This window comes from Halyomorpha halys, unplaced genomic scaffold (assembly GCF_000696795.3).
Source record: "Halyomorpha halys isolate HHAL.00 unplaced genomic scaffold, Hhal_1.1 Scaffold115.1, whole genome shotgun sequence".
Taxonomy (NCBI): domain Eukaryota; kingdom Metazoa; phylum Arthropoda; class Insecta; order Hemiptera; family Pentatomidae; genus Halyomorpha; species Halyomorpha halys.
In genome coordinates this window covers 1,029,334-1,038,620 of record NW_027106332.1, presented here as the reverse complement: position 1 = coordinate 1,038,620, position 9,287 = coordinate 1,029,334, and positions in this window count along the sequence as shown.

Sequence of the window (9,287 nt, the reverse complement as noted above, 5' to 3'; positions counted from 1 at the left end):
CATGAAAATTGGAGACAGCCGAGCGTGCCCGATCTCTCCCGATTTCCACCACATCTACTAAATGGTCTTGTTATATTTTCTTTAACTGTTTTTTTTGTGATGCAGGCATCGCACTGTATTTTTTTTTATTTCCACTAAATAATACATGTCTGTAGTTTGAAGTAGAAATGAGTTCTTGGCATAGGGATACAACGTACATCCCCTACGTACATTCATACATCTGGACTAATGAATGGACAAAGCTCGAGCTTATGAGTTTACCTCTTGTCAATTCTTATTTATTTCTCTACTACCACAATATTAAGAATCTAATTTAAATTAATTCCGACTCATAAAGAATAAATAAAATGAAATACTTGACAATACTTTTCTCGTGAATTTTGCTTATAAATATGTTCTATTGTTCATTTATATGCCTTCAATGTTGTTTGGAATATAATCAAAATATTATTTTTCTTATATTATTTAAAAAAAAAATCCTTGTAAAATATACATTCAATATTCCCCAACATTGCAATTAATATTAGTACTTATTTTTACTATATATATATACTTATATTTTAATTTATAACATTTTTATATAATTTAAAAAAGAAAAGAAAAAAAAGGAGAAAATGAGCTCATTTAAAAATATTTCCTTAATTTAAATATTTAATGTAGTAGTATAGCAGTAATAATATTCTGATCTATTATTATTATTATTTTTTTTTTTTTAAATTGTACAAACACAACCCATATAAATATAGTTGTGATATCCTCTAAATACCAATAAATAAATAAAATCATTGACTGTGAAGCATTTATTTTTGTTAAATTAACAAATATAATATAATTAATGTTTTTTTTTTTTTTTGTATTGGAACAACAAAATGAAATTCAAGAAATGTATAATTGTAATACACTAAACAAAAAAAAAATTTCTTAGAGATAGGTATTATTTTACTATAATCCATGCAAAATAATTTTATTTTATTTTTTATTCATGATAAGCAATCAAATGTTAGGACAATATTTTTTATAGTTTTAATTTTGTTTTCATTGATAGGCTTTATTATTATTCTATATCCATTGAAGTTGAGAGACTACAATTTATTCAATAATTTAAAAAAAAAAACGTTTTTTTCAAATTACGAAATAGAATGAAAAAACATGCTCTAGCAATTTATCATTTTACTATCCAAAAAAGAAAAAGTATTCCTAACACAAATTAACAACAGTTTAGTTTTTACTTATTTTCTAAATTCATAAATAGATTTCATATTAATTGGAACAATGAGAATATGTATATGTTATCATCTGATATACAAGTATAATAGAATATCTAAAAATTAAAAAGTTAGTTTTTTTAGTATTACAAAAAAAATAATTTAGTTAAATTAACGATATATTATTCAATAAAAAACAAATCTTAAATATTTTTTACTATAAAAAAACAAAACAAGTTGGAAAAATCAAATTCTTAAGAGTTTACGTTCAATATAATATATATTTTTAAATTATTATTTATACAAACATGATGATAAATAGACTGTATTTAAATGTTTAACTAAGTCAAATACAGCAATAAAATTGGTCCTTAAAAATAAAAATTAGAAAATAAGAAGATGAAGTGAATAATTTAAATTAATTATAATTACTATATAATTGGTTTTTAATTCATAAATACCTTATTTAAATTACCTTGTTGAAAGTAGTCAACAATGATAAATTGCTACTGAGGATGGAGAATTTAAATTTTTTTTTTTTTTTTTTTACGAAAATGACACACTGATACTTAGGTTAAGACGAGATGCTTATCCTTGTCAGTTCGTAGCGGCAACTGAGTACATCGCCGGGAAAGCACTAGAGTTCCCTGCCGGCAAATGGTCCAACCTTTCCGAGCCCTCACCTCAGTCCATCTCGCTCTAGGACAGCCAAATTTGACCAGGTTTGAATACGAAGTTGTTCATTTCAATTCATTCCTTTCACAACAGATAAAAATGAAAAAAAAAATTTTTTTTGTAATGACAACGAAATACCGGTTATGTTCCTCAGTTTTAATACGAGTGAAAAAAATTGCCAAAATCCTTTACAATATCCCTATGCGTATGAGGTATACTCATTGATTTCTTTGTAAGAAACTATACGGTCACGAGTAGAGATTAAAAAATTAAAACATCGATGCATCGATCCTTAAAAAAAAAATCGAAAGTCTAACACCGGTGTCAATGACACATTGGAACATGGATGCAAACGATACATCAAAAGTCAAACATTGATGTTCCAAATCAAATATCGATATTTCTGAATCTACTACTGAACCCGCTCCCTATTAGATTATATTTTTAAATAATTGTTTTAACAATTTAGGATAGATTCGACTGCCTGATAGAGACTTTGAAGATAACATTCCAAAACACTTGTTTTATAAATAAATTAAATGATTTTCTTGGAGTACGTTTTTAAATAATTGATGGAAATTAAAGTGTTTAAAATTAAAATTCGCCACATATTCACCAACATATAAATTTTAAATATCGATTTTTTTCCTAATCCTAAGATAGGCTTAGAAACACCTATGTACCCACCAAATAAAGCAATTAGGCAAAGAAAAATTTCTTTTCGTTAAACACTAAATCCACAGACCTAAATATTTCATATATAAAGGATTGGAGATAAAACTTGCCACACTTAAGGGCAGTAAGTATTAATGCTATTAGTATTCATTCATATAAAATATATTATAACTATTAAAATAAAAATAAATGAATAATTCAAATATAAAATAAAATAGACAATAATGACGAGAAAATAAGTAAAATAATATAAATTCATCATAAGTAAACATAGACGGATAAATAAATTAAATAATAGCAAAATAACAAAACAACTCAGGTAAAGAAAGTAACCTATTGATACCTCTATATACAATATTTACATTTTCCCCACACTTTATTTAAATGAATATATATTAAAAAAGTAATCATTTTAAAATTTAGATACAAACATTAATAAATTAAACGAATAGGTAAATATACTATATGATTTTCGTCAAAAACTTGAACAAGCTAATACCGATGGTAGCTCACAAACATCGATGGTAATAAAGCATCGGTCTAAAAACATCACTGCAAATCATTGATGATTTTAATGAAAAACATCTATGCATGTTGGCCAATCATAAGCTATGTCAATATTATGCGTTTAAGCCAAACATCTTCCTCTGTCGACGCTGTAACCAATCCCTTTTTGAACAAAATGAGAAATACGAGTCGTACAGGATTATATTTATAGCAACTGAAGCAGATGAATTGACTTTTAGTCTTAAAAAATCTGGAATTTCTACTTCAGTAAATCTTGGACACCTCTCCTATCAAAAAGCACAGCAAATTTGAATTTTTTTCTAGCATAGAAAGAGACCCATTTTTGATGACTAAAAGCATGCATAGAGTGAAGGATATCCGAGACGCAAGTCATTGTTGGGCAGTTAATCAAACCTGTCGTTTAGTTCTAAGTTGATTTTTTTTGTTGCTATTACTGTTAATTCTCAGTAACCTTCCTGTAACAAACATTCTCATTTTTACCCTTTTGGGAAGCAGTAAAGACTTTGCGAAAGAGGAGAGACCAGACTTTTATCATCAATTTTTTTTTTTTTTTTCGGCCAAGACTTCTATTGGAGTCCTATACTGCCTAACCATGGTTGGGGGTCAAAGTTTTTCAGCTTTTGGGACGGCTACTCAATGAAAAAAGTCAACACCCCAGCCCGGAATCGAACCGGCACCGCCAATAGACATCAAATAAATAATCAATTTAAATGAAATGCATTTATTTCTTTTCTTTTTTTTGTTAGTTTTGTTTTTAGATGCATACAAAATTTATCACGATCGAAATACTTCCACTTACTAAATATTTCATATATAGGTAAAGTAAAAAATCAACCCCCGTTTACTACAAAAAAAAAGTAGAGAGCAGCAGAGCTCCATCACTAAGATCGTAGATGGAGACTTACGAAGACATTCATTTTTTTATTAACTGAAATTTATATTTGATTTCGCTGCCATAACATTTGCATGTGGTATATCTTTTAAGTATTACCATTGATTTTCTGATCTTCTCTAGAACACCTCATTCACGTATTTTAAGACAATTTCATATCGGACATTTTTATTCGGCGTAAATCAACAAAAACCATTAATTATTGTAAACTGTTTTAGAATGTTTGTGTTCAAACGGTGAGAAAATAGAAAAACCTTAAATAAAATAATCGTTTCAGAATTCAATTTCCCATAAGAATCCATAATCATAACTGAGGCTTCATCATCCTGACGACTCATTTCAATCTCCTCGTCCAGTCGGGAAAACTATAATCATGATTACAGACTCTTAAAGAAAAGTGGATTTTAAAGCCATTTTTCTCTCCGTTCACGCGCAAATCACCAAAGCCTAAAAATAATTATTTCCGGTTTTTGGCCTTCAAGACGCGTCAGATCAAAAATGTGACTTGACAAGATTTGTCTTAAAATATTATTATTAAGATATGTATTGATATTTATTTTTTTTATTTAAATTTTTTATCGAGAACAAAAAAAATGTCTTGAATGTGATAAACGAAACTGTTTGGATGATTTTTTTTTCTTTATTTAATTTATGTTTAAAGGAAGTGCAGTCAATCAAAGTCCCTTAAGTCTACTGATCTAGAAAGTTTGCTCCGGTATTCATTTTTTATCTAACCATAACTCACAACTGCTGACACACAGAGATAGATTGATTTTGCCGAGGTGGTTATGTAAGATCTGACTCAATTGATTATGGTATATACTCTTGACCAGAAGGCCTCGACAATGCGTATTCAATTTAGGTAAGGTAGTTGATTAGGAAGTGAATAGATAGGGTGAGCCTTACGGATGCCAGCCTCAAGTTCTCCAAGGATGGTAAACTTTTCCTACAGGGTACTATTCCTGTAGGTACGGAAGAGGAATACAAGCCCAGAGGGTAGGCAACCGCCGGATCATACAGGAAGATAACTTCGTTCAACCGGGTGCTATTTCTGTATATACGAAGGGGTATGTAAGCCCGGAGGGTAGCTAGCCCCGGGTCCTACGGGAGGATTAAAGGTAGAGGGAGGAGTATAAATCCAGAGATGGCAGAGAAATAAATGAATAAACATTTCCAAAAATATAGCACTAGAATATACTGACCCACGATGTAAATTGCTATCCTCTGCCTCCTAAGGATGTGTTGGTTTCTCGTGAAGCGAGTTTTCACACTGAGACTTTCTAATTTTGGCCTACTATTGTCTCTGGGCTATTAAATACCATCGAAAAGTACAGCGTGAGACGTTAGCTTTCAGTGGATCAGCAGATTCTGTTCCCGTGTTAAACTGGTAGGTTGCGTCATGCTGGGCCAAAGCGGCTTCGGCGATCGTAATAGTTACGGTAAAGACCAGCAAGTAGCGTGTGACTACAATCTAAATTGAGCCAACCTTTTCTCTTACCAATGGTATTGTTTTCTACTAACACCTGCATCCAGAACTCTTCTTGGTATCTTTCCCAGGATTCCCTATTTCAAATCACAACTTTTGCAGCAAGTTTTGAAAAACTTCATTCTCCTTACTTTAAATTTTATTCTTTCTTCGTTTTGGATCACAATAAAACAGGTTCATCATTCAGCTATATACGAATGAAAAAAAAAAAAAATTATTCTGATACAAAAGTCCCCTAAGAATAAACACATGGTTCACACTTGAGGGTTAATATTCTAGTAAAAATTTAGATACCAGTATACATGTTAAAATTACACTAATACATTAGTTAAATTACAATTTGCAATGGTAATCAGTATATAGCTATATACATTGTTCACATTGATACAGAGGTTTAACTAAGAGTGAAGTAATAGGTGTTTTAAAGGAAAGAACAGATGAGGATTGGCGAATGGATATGGGAAGAGAGTTCCGGAAAGTCACATGTATGAGGAACTATTACATGAAGGAGGCGGTTCTATGGGAGGCCATATATAAATCAATTGACTGGGATCTTGTGTTTAATGAATAGATGGATGAAGTAGAATGAGATATAGGTAGGTTTTTTTATTCTAAAGATTCGGAATAGGAAAACACCAAGGAGGTATTTCCTTCTGAAGATTGGATATTCAACTCAGTATACTAACAGAAGACAGGAGAGCGCCTGCAAAAACCCAAAGATAAATCTTATGAAGCAATGCATGAGTCCTTTACTGGGATTACTGGGTCAATATTATTTTGGATATTTGGCTCCAGAGGCACAGGTCAGCCCAAGATGATCCTCAGAACTCTTCATTGACATCTGTCATATTATCTGAATCAGAACCTAACTTATTAAAATACAATCCAATAATTAAGAAATATATAACAGCTTAACAATGTAATATACAATACCCAGAGAGGGAGAGGAGAACCTCATGATGTAGATGCCCAGGGAACCAGATGTATATGGCTGGCACTAAATAATAAATAGAACGTATTTCTGAGAAAAAACCTTATGAAGAAAAGAATACTGTATTAGCACAAAACTCAAAAAGTACACTTTTTATGGTGTATTATCTAAAAATCATTTTAAAGGTAATCACACAAAGCTTTATAGTATTTAATTATGACTGTATTAATCTCCTACAAAAGAAGAAATAATTATGGAAAACTGACCGATATTTATAAAAGTTAGAGTATTATATACTTTGTTAACAAGTTTTGGTTTATTATTTTCCAAAATGAAACCTTGTGATCGACCAAGAAAAATATTTCAACCCCATCTCAAAATTTAAGGTATTAGGTTTCAAGAGACATAAAATTCAAAAATCAAATAAAAAAAAAAATACATTGCAACATTTCTTTCACTCTAATAATACCTCTTTTTTTTTATTCGGCACCTATGTCAGAGGTCGTCCCAAAATGATTCTTGGAACTCAACATTACCATCAGGGTTTTTCTAATTCTTCTTTAAGCTTGATATAATGATTCCAAAACACTTTCTTATTATTTGTAATCCACAGATATGATGAATAATAAACCATTGTGTAAACATTTGCAGAGTTGTTAGTTTGTGAACATGGAAATGATTCATCAATTTTTTGCAGGTTAAAGTATGTTGCTTGAACATAATTACAAATTCCTTAAAAATAATATTGTGTTAGTGGATATTAATATAAAATATTTTAGGAAGCTATTTTAGGGGGAAAAAAATTATTGGATATCTAATTTATATTGTCAAACAATATGCACTTGAAAAGCATAGATAACCAAATATTTAAATATAAATATAATATTACTTACCTAAGTATTCTAGAAAATATAACCATTAATGTTGTACACATCTTACAATGAAAATAATGACTGTAAATCAATACACAGAAAAAATTGGAAGAGAAGTGTTATGGGATATCCTTCCTAGGGCTAGTTGGGATTTACCAAAGCTATCAATTTTTTTGATAACATTGTAACATTTGTATTCTTTTTTAAGTTGGCTAGTGGTGATTATAAGGTTTTTTTCTTAAATGGCAAAATAAATTAATTTAACAAATAATAGTTTTGTTAATTATTATATATATGGCAATTTTAATTTACTAATGAGAGATGTACATCAAATTTCATAAAAAGCAGTCAAGTCCTTTAAAACTGGTACACCACTGCCCCTTCGCCCCAATATCCTGACAATAATAATTTTTACTTGGCATATTAGTTTAGCTACAATTGAATTTATGTAAATGGTGAAATATGGCAAGTTAAAAGAAATACAAGATAACTAGTAGTTGGTATCCTAAACAAGAATGAGAGCTACAAGTTGAAATTCAAGATCAACATGTTAAGAAGCATAAGAACTAATTTTTATCAACATATCCATTTTCTGCGAGAAATGAATGTTGAACCCGAGATGTACCTCAAATTTCATTAAAGCAGCCAAGCCCTTTAAAACTGATACTCTACCACCCCTTCACCACAATATCCTGACAATAACAATTGTATTCACCCTATTAATAGGTGCAAAATTATTTATTAAGTCATAAACCTTAATGCTTCACTAAGCAACAAACCATTGAACCATGGAAGTACCAGGAAAAAAAAAAACCAAAGCCTATATCTGAAATAAATAAATTCTACAATACTATAACTGTTATAAATAATGATGAAACAGTGTTTAGAATTGAAAATTGAAAAACTAAGATTTCTCATACATGAATACATGTATATGAAAGAACTCCAACAAAGAACTCATTCACTTTTATTACAAATATATCAGATTTAAAATATTTTATAATAAAATTTGTTTCCACAATAATATTCAACATTATATTTTTTTCCAAAACTATTAAAATTACTTTGAATTTTAAAATCTAATTTAATTAATTCAAAAAATCATCTTTTGCATTTGCAATTATACAGTAAAATTTGTATTCACAGTAATTCACAATCATATTCAACATCATATGTTCTCCAAAACTATTAAAATTACTTTGAATTCCAAAATATAATTTTATCACTTAGAAAAAAAGCATCTTTTGCTTTTACATTTATACAATAAAAGTTTTATCCACATTAATTTACAATCATATTCAACATTATATGTTTTCTAAAACTATTAAAATTACTTTGAATTCCAAAATATAATTATATCACTTGGAAAAAAAACATCTATTGCATTATCAGATTTTGCTTATTGTTATGAAAACTTTAAATAGATAAAATAAATTGAAAAAATGCTACACTTCTCTGTTCAAGGTATAGTTAATATTTTTCATTGGTCCACAATAATATAAGTATTTTTTATACCGTTTTGTTTTGGCATAAATTAATTCATGGCAAGCCTTCCAATAATAAAAATAGCCTGAATAAGCCTTATAAATAAATACAATAGCTTAAATTGGATATTGACATAATATGAATTATGATCAATGATACCTCTTCATAATCTTAATTTTAAAAATAAAATACCGAACTACTTCATTATTCAAGTAACTACTCAGTTATCCTGACAAGAATGAGTACATACACACCCTTAAGATCTTCATAAGACCTTTGGAAAAATTCCTGGAGGATTTCAAAAACTATTACTTTATGGTTTTTGAAATAACATATACAGCACAACACCTATTCTGCAACCCTCTGTTTCTCTACATCAGTTCCAAAAAATAAATATAAATATGTATAGTTTGCAACAGTATTTGATATACATATATTGCATCCAAAATGCAAAAAAGACTAGGTAACTAAAATCTTTAGTCATTTGTTCAAATTAGTTAAGGTATTTTTCAAACCATTGTCTAAATATATTTTAAAT